The following is a 16,342-nucleotide window of genomic DNA, read 5'->3' as shown; positions in this document are numbered from 1 at the left end:
CTGAAAGGAGCTGAAAGGACTGATTCTTACCGTACATACAGTACATTCTGTCATGCCCTTCTTACTTCCTACAAAGTTTCTCTTTTGATCTTTGGGCTCCTCCTCCCCTCCTCCTTTCTCTGGATGAATAGCATTTCCAGGAGCTTTTTGCAGTAAACAGCTCTGGAACAACAGAGATTGGGAGCAGAGAACCCACTCTTTTAACCCCAACCCTCCCAAGCACAAGGCGGGGTCACTAACCAAGCAGCTAGGAATCTTCCCTATGAAAATCATCAGGCATTGGACATTTATACACACTGTGCTTGAGGAGCAAGACACATCAACAAACGTCCCCACTCTAATGGTTTTGGTTTTAGGGTTTTGGTTTTCCCTGAACATGAATGATCACAACTAATAAATGCAATATAGTGAAGGAAATATAATATGAAACTCAGAATGAATCACTGTGGGTTCTAGACTGAGCCAGCTGAATTACTGATTCACTGAGGAACTTCAGACAAGTCACAGTTTATCTTCATATCAGTTTTCCCCATCTGGAGAATTAAACTATATGATATTGTCATATAATACAATATTATATTGTGTATATGATATGATATTTATTATATTAACCAATAATGCTCTGGCTCTGCCATCATCAAGAAGCATAACAATCGGGGTGTCGGAGCGGAGAGAGACCAGGAACAGCTTCGGGGAGAGGATCTAGAAGCTCAGGGAGATCAGGCCAGCAGCCATGGATGTAGAAGGAGGAATGAAATGTCAAGTTTCTGCTCTATATCTTAGTGTTGGCCTTTTGGGCCTGTGCTGTGCGGCTGATTGCAGTGGGAGTGGCAGTCCACTTCACCTTGAACGAGACCATACCCATTGGGTCCACTGCAGGCTCTGTGGTGCCTATTGTCATTATAGCCCTGGGTACCTTCCTCTTCCTTGTGGCCTTTGTGGGCTGTTGTACTACCTGTAAGGAGAATTACTGTCTTATGACCGCATTTGCCATCTTTCTGTCCCTCATTGTCCTAATAGAGGTGGCAGCAGCCATTGCTGGATATATCTTCAGGGACAAGGTGAAGTCAGAGTTTGACAAAGGCTTCCGGGATGAGATGAAGCAGTATGAGAAAAATAACACAGCACGGTTCTTGGATGAGTTACAGGAAGAATTTAAATGCTGTGGAGCAATGAACTATATATACAGACTGGGAACAAGTACCCCAAATGCCCAAGAACAGGGTCCCTGACTCTTGTTGCATCAATATCACTTAAGACTGTGGAACTGACTTCAAACCTTTGGACATTAATGAGGAAGGCTGTGTGAAGAAGATTGGAAATTGGCTAAAGCACAGAGCTTTGGTGCTGGCGGGTGTAGCACTGGGTGTCACATTTGTGGAGATTCTGGGAGTTATCTTTGCCTGCTGCCTCATGAAGAGTATCAGAAGTGGCTATGAGGTGATGTAGGGTTGCTCTGTGCCCCTCACCACCTTCTCGTGGCAATAAGGGAGTGGGCTTAGCGTGTCCTGGGTTTTTCAATTAATAAATAGATTTTTTTTTTCACTCTGAAAAGAAAAAAAAAAGAAGCATAACAATCACTGGGAACTAAGTGTCCCATTATCATCATAGGATCAAAGCATTAGAGTGAGAGGGAACATTAGAAATCTAGTCCAATCCTGAAAATGGAGCCCACAGACCTTAGGTGATTTGCACAAAGATATCCAGATAATAAGTAACAAAACCAGGATTTGAACCCAGGTCCTGTGAGTCTCTAAATTCAGTAAATTAGTTAGTAATGCTATTATAAGATTACAAAATATAATTTGTACTGCCATAGCTTAAGCTTTAAGAATGTTGAATATTAGGGCAGCTAGGTGGGGCAGTGAATAGAGCACCAGTCCTGGAGTCAGGAGGACCTGGGTTCAAATCTGACCTCAGACACTTAACACTTACTAGCTGTGTGACCTTGGGCAAGTCACTTAAACCCAATTGCCCTGCCTTCCCCCTCCAAAAAGACAAAAAAAAAAAAAGAATGTTGAACATTTTACAAAAGAAATGAAAAACACTGAAATATAGAAAATAAAACCCAAGAAAAATGGCTATATGGACAGGTATTTTTTACCCTGGAAAAGAGAACTAAAAAGGATCTGAAAATCTTTCACAATGTAATTTGTTATAAAAGGAAAATAAACTGTTCTACACATTCCATAGGAGTATAATAAGAAGAAATTAACATAATTAGATATATAAGAGGTGGGCAGCTAGATGGAATAGTGGAGAGAGGGCTGGGTTAGCATTCAGGAAGACTCATCTTAGGGAGTTCAAATCTAGTCTCAGACACTTACTAGCTGGGTGACACTGGACAAATCACTTAATCCTGTTTGCCTCAGTTTCCTCATCTGTAAAATGAACTGGAGAAGGAAATGGTACACCACTCCAGTATCTTTGCCAAGAAAACCCCAAATGGGGTCACACAACTGAAACAACTCAACAACAGCAATATAAGAGGCAGCTTGCCCTGGAAGCAAAGTAAAAGAGAAGATAACCTCTGAAATTACTTTTATTATGGATATATTTTTTTAAACCTAGAGATTCATCTAAGGCCTTAAAAAGATATGTAATAATAATGATTACAATAATAATTGCAATAAAATGTGTACACATCTCTATGTAAATGAGAGGATTCAATTACTTTGTTGGATCAGTGTAATGAGATGAATAATTAAGACTCAAAAGGTTTAGGTTGTTCCCAGGCCACGAAAGGTTTGAAAAGCTCACCTAGAACTACAGATCGTACCCCGAATGAAGCAACTCACTCCCTTTTAGGATTCTTATAAACACTTCCATGTGTTTATCTATTTATAAAGTTTTCAATTGCTTGGCAATATTCCTGATCTGTTTCTAGGATGCCCTCATGCTGTATCAGACAAGTTTTCTATCAAGGTACACAAGCTTAAACCATATGCCAAGGGGCCATTCTACAAGTAAGACCATGACCAATTAATGGCCCCAAAAACTTTAGTGTAAAGATCAAGCAGCAAGAAGCAGGAAGCAAAGATACCAACACCCAATATTCCCCACCAATTAAAATTCCAAGAAGCCCAAAGGAGAGATTGAAAAGTGAGGAGCAGAGATAGTACCTGAGAAGGAAGTATGGAAGAACAAATGTGGGAAGGTCAAATTGTGCTGTCTCCACCCACAGATGTTTTATGTATGATCATGGCGCCCAGGAAATGTGCCCCCTGGGGAAACTGTACAAGCACTTTGAATATCACTGACTAAAAGGACATAACAGTATATTAAACAGTGTATTATATTATTTCTATGCATCATAGAATCTCATTCTGATGCAGATATTGAAGGTGGGAGTAATTGATTGCCCCACTGACCTTGGCAGTGCTTGACATAATGTTTGCATATTATCCAGGTCCTTTGAATTAGATCTCTTCATACATGAGCAAATCAAAACCCCATCACACCTTGTCCCAGGCGATTCTTGTCCATATTTTTCTGTAAATCTTACACAAAGGACCCATATAACTTCTTAGGGTTTTTCTCTGGCTATTTTAATATTCCATGGGTGGTGGAGTAGCATTTAATCTATCTATCATTATCTCCCACTCTTGATAAATGATCAGTCAGGCAATTTAGGGCATTATGAATTTTTTACTCCCTGAAGACCCAAGATACAGACAGCACTAAGAGAACCTATTAATTGCTTTAAGATCATTGGGTAAAGGGACTGTAAGTATTAATTTGTTTACTTTCCCTTTTTAATCCCATTTCCTATAAATACTAAGGTAAAGGTAAAATAAAATGAGTAAATCAATCTAAAGTGATAAAATGTGATACCCTGGTACCTTTCCCAATCTCTAATTGAATCAAATCAATGAAAATATTCCAAATACATGTAAAAGGGCCTTGACCAAATTATATGTCTCTAAGAAGCCAATAGATGTATTGGAGTAAATGAAAAACATTTGAATTGGCTGAAGGAGCTTGGTCCTGCCCATAAGTCCTCTACAAAATAGCAAACAAATACAGAACTGAAAGATAGAGATTTCAGGAAATAGTGAATAAGGAGGTGTCCCAGGTAACCCCCCCCTTTGAGAAGGAGTTGCTTGGGGAAAAAGAGAACTTCTAGCCTTGGTCTTGGTCTTCTCACCACCACCACCACCACCACCACCACCATTGACCAGAGGCAGACCTTGTGAACTTTGGAGGTCCAAAAGAGTTCCCATTTTCCCATCAACATCTTAGCATCATCCCTGGACTAGCTGATGGCATTGGGAATCAAGGACAGATTAGACACAGTTTACAATTCTATGAAGATCCCAGCAGAAAATTATACTAACAAGACTATAACATCTTGAGGACTCCAGCAAATGGACCCCTAGGAGCTGTAAATTATGCCCCCCTTTTGCCACATGTGCTCCCAAACTTGAGCCCATTTTCTTGAACTCTATGTACTGGTGAGAGAGTATATCACAGACTTGGGGGTAGTGTTTAAACCACACTACTACCTTAAATATCTCTTCTTAAAATCTACTTAAGTCTGGATGACTAAATGATTCTCATTGATAAATGATAATCATGGTGGGAAACACACTAGTGAGGGTTCATGAACTATATAGCATTAAAATACAACCTCCAACCCCTCAGGGCTACCCTTAGATTCCAGAAGAGATGTAGGAGCCAAGGCTCTGGACACCTTGCATCCTCAGTGCAAGAAAGAGTTGGAATAGTTGACTTAGAGCACTAAGCAGGCAAAGCATCACAAAGTGTCTTTTGTATACTCTAAGCCTTACATTCTGATGCAATGTGGATTTACAATAAATATTTATGTGATGAGGATGGAACCAATTATCTTCCATTCTCCTTTCATTATATGTAGTTTACTCAGAGGTCTAATCACTTATTTCTTGTACTTCCTTTTCTGGCTCAGCAAGCAATTTTTCTCATTTGCTAAGATGAATGCTGCTGAAGTTTTTCTCCTACCTGTAATGCATGATTTGGAGCACATTGTAAGAAAACATGAATCATATTCTGAAGGTTCTTCTTCATAATTAAATACAAAATTTGTGCTCTCCCCCAGATGTCTTGCCACCCACATTTGTCTATCCTTTTCAGGTCTCCCAATCAGAAATTATGCTAAAAGAAGAGGAAAGCAGATGTTTAGCACTCTTTGCTTGTTCAGCAAGCAGTTTTCCCCAGTCATGATGATCCATGACTTGCAAAAGAATAGAGGGACCTAATGGGGGAAATTGTGGAAGAAATGCTTTTATCACCATCTCAGATTCTCTTCATATAATTTCAATCTCTAGGCTAGTGTCAGGTGTCTTCTCATATTCAGTTGAAAATAGGAGAGAGAAATGAAAAGGCAGAGACAAGAACAAAGTGAATAGAAAGAAAAGGGAGTTCATAGACCTCAGATGAAGAAGCCAAAGTGCCAGAGACCTAGTAGAGAACTCTACATTCATTCATTCATTCATCTGTTCATTCATTTAGCAAACATTTATTGAGTACTTATTATGTATAAGGCATAGTGGGACTACAAAGGTGAAAAGGAACAGTCCCTTCTCTCAAAGTCACTATTGTGATTGTGAATCATGAAATATCACAGCTTTGGAAGAACCAAAATTCCAGGTGACACAAAGAAAAATAGAAGAAAATGAAGACCATAAAATCATAGATGTAGAACTGGATGGTACTTTAAAGATAATTTAATCTAGTTCCTTCATTTTACAAATGAAGATATTGAGGTCCTTGAGAGGGTACATGATTTACTTAAGGTTAAATATGTAAGAAATACCTGAGCCAGGATTTGAACTCAGGTTGTCTAATACTGAAGCTAATGCTCTGTGTAAATAGACTATAATATATTACCAACAATGACTTGTCACATAGGAGGTAGCATTAAAAAGTTAAATATAGGGGGTGGCCAGGTAGCACAGCAAGTAAGACCACCAGCTCCAGAGTTGGGATGACCTGGGATCCAATCTGGGCTCAGATACTTAGGACCACACCCAGAAATAACTGGCCATGTAACCTTGAGCAAGTTACTTAACCCTGATTGCTTTAAAAAAAAAAAAGTTAGATATATATTTATATATGTGTATGTGTACATGTGATGGACAGTCAATCTGTCATTTGGGGACTAGTCTAAGTCCAAAAAGACATCACCAGAAGACAATGAATTTTTTCAACCACAGCAACTTAGATGTGGTAGGATTTCAGTCTGCCATGATCTTGCTAGATCTGGTGAAGGGTATACTCATACTAAAGAAATCATGAATCCTTGAAGGAAATTGAACCTTTTAGCTTTATCTCTCTAAAAACAACAACAATAACAAACAAATCCACCTCATGTTGTGGTAGAATTGGGGAGTTTTTTTTTTTTTTAACTTGTCTATAATTCTAGGTTGAATTTTTTCCTCTTTGGTAAGTAGCCAAAATGCTCCCCATCACTGTTGTAATTTTTGTGTAATTTTTGTAAGTACAAGGATGAACTCTGTTAGAAAGAAGGCTGAATAGAAGTTAGGACAGGGTGATCCATACCCAAATGCTCAATAAATACTATTCAGATGATGAAATGATGAAGCCAGGCAGGCAGGCAGTCAACATTTGTTGAGCATTCACTGTGCACACAGCATTGAAATAGATGAATGGGGAAACACAAAGACTTTCTAAACTGTGTGTTTTGCTGAGTTAACTCTCAATAGCCACTATGCAGAGGGAGAAGGGAAGAATGGAAAGATATGACTATGAGCATGTAAAAATTCCTATTTTATCAGTGATATCCTGATAGGTTTAATGACCACATCAAGTGTCATTTTAGTCTTCCTCTTGCTACCAAGTAAGTGGGATACCATCTTTCCACTTTTACAGAGGAAATTTTATAGAATCTTACCCTTGTATTTATTTATCTTCTCCCCAACTCTAGTGTTTACTATATACAATAGAAATGCATAATGATTCAGGGCTTGTAATCAAGTCTTTTCAAGTGACAAAGTGATAAAGATTTTAAGATCTTGTGCCTTGGGGTCCAGAATGTTAACAAGAAGTTCACAAAGGTTCGGAAAGCTCCTAAATAACTCTTCTAATAGCAGCCTATCATAACGCCTGTAGGCATTATGATGTAGGCTTTAGCAAACCACTAATAACAGAGTGGAATATATCTTCCACGTGAATCAGGAGATAATCTCCATTTGTCCCATAATAGCTCTGTATTCCATACTTTCTTTAATGCTTCAATAAAGTTATGATTCCCTTAATACAGACATTCATTCCATCATTGCAAATCATAACTCATTTGTGCCATTTTTTTTCATGTTCTCCCATAGATCTACCCAACACACAAGAGCCTTCATCCAGGTCTTTTCACATTTTAAGAGTACCTGTTTTACCTACATCTGCCACCTCTAGCCCTCAGGACACTGGCTCATTTCCTTTCCCAATAACATATATCCTGCATGAATGCTGATTTTCCTTTACCTTGTGATAAATGGCATGCATTTTAAGGAAATTTAGGGAGTAAAATCAATGTGTCCTATGGCACATATGTCAGTGTCACCTTCATAGACTACAGAAATACAGCTCATCTCCATCATTAGCACTATCTGATTCGAGGCATGGCATCCAATAGAACTTTGCTCCTTTTGTCACCCTTTTGACAATCAGTACACCGAATGAACTGTTGGACCAAGTGGGTGGACTGGAGTGCAATAAGGTCAGGGAAACTCCCTTAACCTGCTTAGGCTCTGGAGGAAAGAATCAGGAAGTGATGACTTCATATGCACAAGTGGAACAATATCACATGATGACATCAATATTTCCTAGTTCCTCCTCTGGGTCATAAAATTCACAAAATATGGTGACAGGTGACTGTAGAAGATAATTTAAGCCCAGAGCAATACTATTTCTTTCATTATTCTTTTTAACATTAACATTGCTGAGGTCAAGAAGGGCATGTTCCTATTCTTAGAGAACTAATTAGACATATCCATCCTCTTCTTCATCATCAAAAGTGTTTATTAAGCACTTGGTATTTAATTTGCTTTAACAATGCAGTATTGGCTGAAGTACACAAAACTGCAGGCTAAATATAGCCCCCCTGCAGATTTATAGGATCTTTCATTCTATTTTGGATGATACTTTGTATCACCTGAGGCCTTTCAAAAATACTTCTCTACTGAAATTTGTTCTTGAATATGAGGCCACAAAGATAGAGATATCAAGGTAATCATTTTTATGGGCAGGGTTTACCAAGTGCATCTTACCTCTGTCCTCTGGAGAACGAGGGGATCATACAAGTTCATTTGAGGACATTAGGACAAATAATAATAGTGTAATTAAGAGGATAAGGGATTTCGGAGCAAAGAGATAAAGACTAAGAACAGATGGCAGACATACAGGAAGCTAAGAAAGGCTGAAGAAGTTAGTCTGTGTCTGCTTTTCTCAGGAACGTCATACAAGCCAGAGAAATAATTCTTGGTTTGTTCAGGGTGAATAATTTCAAGACTCTTAGCATGGATAAAAGGAAATTAGTAGGCTGATCTTTCAAAGGACCAACAAAGAGTTATTTGGAAACATGGGTCTATATCAATAGAAAGGAAATAATTTTAATCACTAATTTACTCTCAGAAAAAATATGTATGTATGTGTGTGTGTGTGTGTGTGTGAAGGCACAGAGACTCTGAGCTTTGTGAAATATTGTGTTTGTCAATATGTTGTCATTTTAGTAAAACAAATCAAACCTACCTTTACATTGACTTTCATGATAAAATTAAATTGTGTTCTCATCAGTCAATCAATCAATAATCATTTATCAAACACCTACTATATGTCAAGCACAGAGATACAAAGAGAAAAAATGAAATAGCCCCTGTCTTTGAGGGGCTTATAATCTAGCCAGGACACATATGAAGCAGAATAAAGCAGATAGTATGGTGACCAGGGGTTTTCAATGATTCCTATTTTCCTCTGACCCTACTGACTCTTACTCAGATGGATTTCTCTGTTATAAATGTTTATCTTCCAGGGGTGGCCAGGTGGCTTAGCGAGTAAGAGCACCAGCCCCAGTGTCAGGATGACCTGGAGATCAAATCTGGGCTCAGACACTTAGCACCACACCCAGAAATGACTGGCTGTGTAACCTTGAGCAAGTTACTTAACCCCAATTGCTTAAAAATAAATAAATGTTTATCTTCCACTCTGAGAGGTAATATCAAAGGATAATTTTCTTTATCATTTTGGTTACTTCCAAGCCCCCTGTCATACAATACTTTTACAGCTAAACATCTCTGTTATGTCTATCTTTTTTTTTTTTAAAGCAATCGGGGTTAAGTAACTTGATCAAGGTTACAAGGCCAGTTATTTTTATGTGGGTATTAAGTATCTGAGCCCAGAACAGATCGCAGGTCTCCTAACTCTGGGGCCGGTGCTCTTACTCACTGCACCACCCAGCTGCCCCTGTTATGTCTATCTTTATCTGTTCTATGAGAATATTTCCTCCATCAGTTGTCTCTTCCTAACTGTATTCCCAATAAGTATAATGTAGTTGGCATATGCAGTGAGTAATTCTTTTTAAAGACAAAGTAAACATTTAAAATATTGAAAGCTAGAAATGCAAGGGGAGATGGCCTAGCCATATTAGATCTAAAACTGTATTATAAAGCAGCAATCATCAAAACTACTTGGTACTGGCTAAGAAATAGAGTGGTGGATCAGTGGAATATGTGAGGTACATAAGACACAGTAGTCAATGACTATGGTAATCTGTTGTTTGATAAACCCAACAAATACAACTTCTGGAATAAGAACTCACTATTTGACTGGGACACTGCTAGGAAAACTGGAAAAAAAATATGGTAAAAACTAGACATAGATCAACATCTTATACTGTATACCAAGATAAGGTCAAAATGGGTACATGATTTAGACATAAAGGGTGATTCTATAAGCAAATTAGGGAAGCAAGGATTAGTTTACCTGTCAGATCTATGGAGAATGGAAGAATTTATGACCAAATAAGAGGTAAAGAACATTATGAAATGCAAAATGGATAATTTTGATTACATTCAATTGAAAGGTTTTTGCACAAACCAAGCCAATGCAACCAAGATTAGAAAGGAAATAGAAAGCTGGGAAACAATTTTTAGAGCCAGTGTCTCTGATAAAGGCTTCATTTCTAAAATATATAGAGAACTGAGTCAAATTTGTAAGAAGACAAATTATTCACCAGTTGATAAATGGTCAAAGTATATAAACAGGCAGTTTTCAGATGTAGAAATTAAAGCTATCTATAGCTTTATATATCTATATGGAAAAAATGCTCTAAATCACTATTGATTAGAGAAATGCAAATTAAAACAACTCTGAGGTACCACATCACAACTATCAGATTGTCTAATATGACCCAAAAAAAGGGAAATGATAAATGTTGGAGATGTGGAAAAATCGGAACACTTATTCATTGTTGGTGGAGTTGTGAATTAATCTAACCATTCTGGAAAGCAATTTGGAGCTATACCTAACAGGCTATAAAACTAATACATACCCTTTGATCCAGCAATGCCACTACTATGCCTGTTTCCCAAAGAGATCATAAGAGAAAAGGACCCACTGTACAAAAATATTTATAGGAACTCTTTTTGTGGTAGCAGAGAATTGGAAAGTGAGGAGATGCCTATCAATTGGGGGATGACTGAACAAGTTGTGGTATATGAATGTAATAGAATACTATTTTTCCATAAGAAATGATGAGCAGGCAGATTTCAAAAAAACTTGGAAAGATTTACATGAACTGATGCTGAGTGAATTGAGCAGAACCAGAACACTGTACACAGTAATAGCAGCATTGTGCAACGACCAACTTTGATAAACTTAACTCTTCTCAGAAATTTAATGAACTAAGACAATTCCAAAAGATTCATGATATGTAATGTTATCTACTCCAGAAAAAGAACAATGGAATTTGAATACAGATCAAAGCATATTATTTTCTCTCTCTTTTTTTCTTTCTCATGGTTTTTCCTTTTGTTATGATTCTTCATTCCCAACATGACTAATGTGGAAATATGTTTAATATGATTGTATATGTATAGCCTATATCAGATTGCATGCTATCTTGGGGAGTAGGGGAGGAAGGAGGAAAAGTTTAGAACTCAAAATCTTATAAAGGTGAATGTTGAAAACTAAAAATAAATACATTTAAAAAAATAAAGATAACTAACTAAATTATGAGAAGTACAAAAAATATTGAAAGCTAAACAGATTTTCTTCATATCCACAAAAAAAGATTTCAGGTTCCCAGGAACTAAAGAGAAAAATTATATTCAGGATTACCACTTTGGGTTCCCTAGTATGGAGCATTTCAGCAACCTAAGTTCTGTCCTGACACACCTCATGTTCCATCAACCCTAGCAACATCACTCCCAGAGCTGTCCACTTTTCCTCTGTGGTAGTTGTTTCTGTCTGTACTTCAGCTCTTCCAGGTCCCCATGCTATGACCACATGTTTAAAAGCTAGTTTACCACCTTGTGGTTGACTTCTTTCATTTATTTAGGTCTTGGATTTTCAATGACCATTCCTTTAAATATACCTAGGTAGCATCAGGGTGAGGTTTCCTGGCATGGTGCTAGTATACTGTCCAGGTTTCACAGGCATACAACATCAAAGAAGGTGTGCTCTATGAGCAAAGCAAAATTGCAATAGCTCAAAGGAAACGTGAGATGTGCAAATACAGAGACATCTCCACTCTGAATATTCATATAGACTATTTGTGCCCAATGTGTGGTAGAGCCTTCCGAGCTCATATTGTTCTGATCAGCCACAGTTGGACACATTGTACCTTGACCTCAGGATTGTGGTATCATTTTGATCCTCTTCCAGAATGAAGGAAAACAAACCACCAATCAGGATGGGGTGGATTCATATTTACATAAGTAAGTCACCTCACCCCTTTTACAGTAAAGGACCAGATGCCCAACCAATCAATTTGAATCACAGGCTTTAGGCTAAAATGTCTTTGAAAGCCATTTGATGATGTGAAGTGTCTGTAGACTATAAACTTGTTCTAACTGGCTGGAGATTTCATCATGATTCATTTTTTTTACACAATGTTTAACTGTAAACCAACCTTTGTTAAGGAAAGCATATCTTCAGACATGATTTTCTTCTCTTCTATCACAGACACACTAGTAGTTATACTCTCACAGACACTGTTAAATGACTGACCAGTGTTGCCAACCACTTAATTTGAAAATCTGACAGACAAAATAATAGCAATACAGGAAACATTTTAATCAGAAAATAGCTTAATAGTACATTTATAGGCCACATAAAGTTTGTTTCTGCAGATTAGCAACCGAGACTAACTTGAGTAGGCCAATCTTATATACCTTTCAGAAGGGACATTTGCAAAGACAGTATGGAAATAACAGTGGGAATAAATATCCTCCCAAAAGCCTGTGAGACTTTCTCAGAATCCAGGAGTAAGTGGCTTCAAGCTTAGAAAGCACATGGGGCAGAAGGTTAACTTGCAGGTCCTGGTTGCCAGAAATTCTTTTTTTCCCCATTCATAGGGTACTCACAAAGCTACCCCTTATACCTGGTGAATCTGTATACATTTGTCCTTGGCTGCTGATGCAGTCACCAGCTACAGCTAGGAGACTGATGAGAAAATGGGAAATCCAAAACCCAGCAGATCCTTCAAAGCTTGCAAGGTCCTCATTTGGCCAAAAAGGTGGAGTGGTTGGGGGAGAATGGGTGAGCAGAAATAATGAAAACCTGACCAAAACAAAAACTGAGACCTCTCATTCTACCTCAGGTAGCTCCTACTCATGGATTCAACTAGAATATTATGCTCACTCCAGTTTCTGGATTCCTTCAGTTCCAGCTAACTTGATGCTGTTGTTATATGGGACTTATTCTTTCAAAGATCACATATCGTGGTCCAATTCATTCAGTTCTCTGGGAGAGTAGTTCATCTGAGTCTAATGACTTGAATTTAAAAAGGGACAGTTGGGTCTTCTCTTACTCTTCACTAGTAAAAATATGTGTGTATACATATACAAACACATACATATGTATACATATATATGTATTTATGTGTGTCCATGCATATGTGATTTTTTCTACTCTACATAAAATTTATACATATATGTGAGGAGTCTGTGCGTGTGTGTGTGTGTGTGTGTGTGTGTGTGAAATATATCCTTTCGTACTTGTAGCTATGGCCCTAGAGAGGACATGACATCTGACATAACTCCCAACCTTCTTTCTCTCTCTTTGGATCATCTAATTCACCTCAAAACTTCCTCCACAATGGCAGGTCAGAAGCATTTTCCCATATTAAAGGTTGTCTGCAGGCAGTCATGTGACTACAGCTCACTCTTGGGATTCTAGGAATAATTCTGGTATGAGGAAAATACATATTTACACTCAAAATGGTTGCTCTGGGCCACTCCCAGTATGCTTCCCACTCACACGAATCAATCACAATGACATCATTAATTGTTAAATATAAAACATTTATTAAATGAGAAGGCAAAAATAATAATTATAACATAGCATTTACTAAATGAAAGGTAAAAGCAGGAATATAAAACATAACATAAATAAAACATAACAATTCACCTATTAATCTGAGTCACTCCACTGTACCAGTATAGTGTCTAATCTTACATAAATCTCGAAGGCACATGATGAGTAGGGAAATTCATATGCTCAGTGTAACTCACGACTCTGGACTGTAGGTCTTGATGGTGACACTCTATTTAGGAAACAGTAATCTTCTCACATTACTTCCTGGGTAAGACTGTTCCTCTTCAGATCCTATACTCTTGCTGGGCAAAGCGGTACAGTTACTGGAATAGTCTCTTACTTTTGGGCTGCTGAAGTAGTGTTAAGCTCTTTTAACTAACAACAACCTTAAGCCTGGTTTCTACAAAGCCTCTCAGGTCTGCTCCCTTAGCTAGACAGTGTGACATGCTTTTACTGAAAAGTAGTTCCCTTAAATCCCGGGATCTGCAATGCTATTCTCAGCCTCTTTATAGGCTTTGCAGGATTTTCCCCTCTTGAGGCATAAAGGGCAGTAAGGGAAATGTCAGCAAGCCATTGAGGTTTCCCACCTCTATCTAGCTATAAATGGCACTAGAAAGCAAAGGACCCTTTCCTCCAGCCAGTACTTTACCCACAGCAGAAGAGTCTCCTTTCCTCCAACCAGCTCTTTCAAATAGCAGACCTTACCTCCAATCAGATCAGCTCTCTCCAATCAGTTCACAGCAGAACCTATAGTTGTTTTTCACTTTTGTAAGCTTTTTACTTATAGTGGCTTCTCAACTCCTAGCAATAACCTTCAAAGTATTGAAAATAGTCATATTCTAATTAGGTGCTAGGAAGCAATATACTACAGCCATTTCTACCAACAGTCAGTACCTTTCTCTTTGAGATGTTATTCTTTTTTTCTCTAACAAACACTGGAGGGGCTTCAGGAAAACAAACATAACAAATAGCATATTGTTGGTAGATGTGTGTAGAAGTTAAACAATTGGGGTGGCTAGTGGTGCAGTGAATAGAGTACCAGCCCTGGAGTCATGAGGACCTGAGTTCAAATCCAGCCTTAGACACTTAACACTTACTAGCCGTGTGACCTTGGACAAGTCACTTAACCCAATTGCCCTCCCTTTCCCCCTCCAAAAAAGAAAAAAAATGTTAATAAATTGTGAATACCCTTTGATCCAATGATACCACTACTAGGTTTCTACCTCAAAGAGGTCAAAGAAAGAAGAAAAGGACTCATATAATAATAAAATAATATAATATAAAAATATTTAGAGTAGAACTTTTTTCATGGTAGAAAATAATTGGAAACAGGGGGCACCATCAATGTGGGAATGGCTGAACAAATTATAGTACATGAATATAATGGAATACCATCATTCTATAAGAAATTATGAAAGGGATGATTTCAAAGAAACCTGAGAAGATTTGCATGGACTTGGCAGAAGCAGAGGAACAATCTATTAAGTAACAACAATATTATAAAAACTTAAGAACTCTAATCAGTTCAATGGCTAACCATGATTCCAGGCCACCCATGTTGAAACATGATACCCACCTCCTGTCAGTAGGTTATGGACTCAGGGTGCAGAATGAGACATACATTTTTTGTGATATGGTCAATGTGAGAATTTGTTTTACTTGACTACATATAATAAATATATACACACACATATAAACACACATATTGCTTGACTATATACATGTCTCTCTGTGTGTATATGTATGTGTGCTATAAATGGCACTAAAGAGCAAAGAACCCTTTCCTCTGTGTGTGTGTGTATTTATTATGATGGTTTTAGTTTTCTTTTCCCCCTCCAATTAGAAGAAGGAGAGAGGAAAGGAGAGAAAACAGATTTTTGTTAGTTGGAAAAATTAAATTACATTATTAAAATCTAGCTGTAATGGTCCCCTAGAACAATTCTCTTGGAACTTGCTTAGTCTACATTCCAGCCAAGTGCATGAAAGCTTGGAGTGGTCCTGCTTCAAGAATGAATAATGAGGGGGCGGCTAGGTGGTACAATGAATAGAGCCCTGGCCTGCAGTCAGGAGGACCTGAGTTCAAATCCAGCCTCAGACACTTAATACAAAAACTAGCCAAATGACCCTGGGCAAGTCACTCAATCCCAATTGACCTCCAAATAGCAAAAAAAAAAAAAGCATAATGAAGTCCTGCCTTGGTGCCTCCACCCTCCATTCAGATCTTCTGATTGCTTCCTATTGGCCAGGATGATTCAGAGGTTTTTACTGTTTGATGACAGCTGAGCCAGAAATCCACACATTATACTATAAGGGAGACCCCAGTCCCTCAGTCCTCTTCTTCCTTCAGGCTTTGAAATATAAAGATGACTCTCTGAACTGCTAAGATGGTATACTTTACCCACATCCCAGGTCTCAAGCCATGAGCTCATGGCATCCTAGAAAAACCTCTACCTGGGATAAAGATACTCCTCCTTTCTGGATCTTCTTCCTTTTGGTACAAGGCTTTGGGGAGCTTGAAAGGCAGACAGGATCTTCCCCTTCCTGGGAACCTAAGAAACAGGGCAGTGGCTACCAGAGCAGTTACAGCCACAGAAGCAGACTTGCCCAAAGGCCCACAGAAAGAGAGACTACCAGAAGGAAGCCATTAGTGTTGACTTGTATATGGATAGAGGCCCAGTCCCTGTGGGAAAGAGATAGGGATGATCAGAATGGTGGCAGCATGGTGTGGAGATGCCCAGGAAGTAGCTTGGGAGGGATTAAAGAGTTAATAAGTGTGAGAATGTGGCATATTTCCCTGAATAGTCAGACTCCTGAG

General features: G+C 38.3%; 1 pseudogene; it reads left to right on the top strand.

The window, feature by feature from the left end:
- The first annotated feature begins 671 nt into the window (after positions 1-671).
- LOC138162138 (CD63 antigen pseudogene) lies at positions 672-1,568 on the top strand (annotated as a pseudogene).
- Positions 1,569-16,342: the final 14,774 nt, after the last annotated feature.

The sequence above is a fragment of the Petaurus breviceps genome, unplaced genomic scaffold (genome assembly GCF_028583685.1).
Source record: "Petaurus breviceps papuanus isolate PSGF00001 unplaced genomic scaffold, PetGlider_PUasm1.0 186, whole genome shotgun sequence".
Classification (NCBI taxonomy): Eukaryota; Metazoa; Chordata; class Mammalia; order Diprotodontia; family Petauridae; genus Petaurus; species Petaurus breviceps.
The sequence above is the reverse complement of the archived record's forward strand: the minus strand, read 5'-3'. Positions and strand labels throughout refer to the sequence as shown.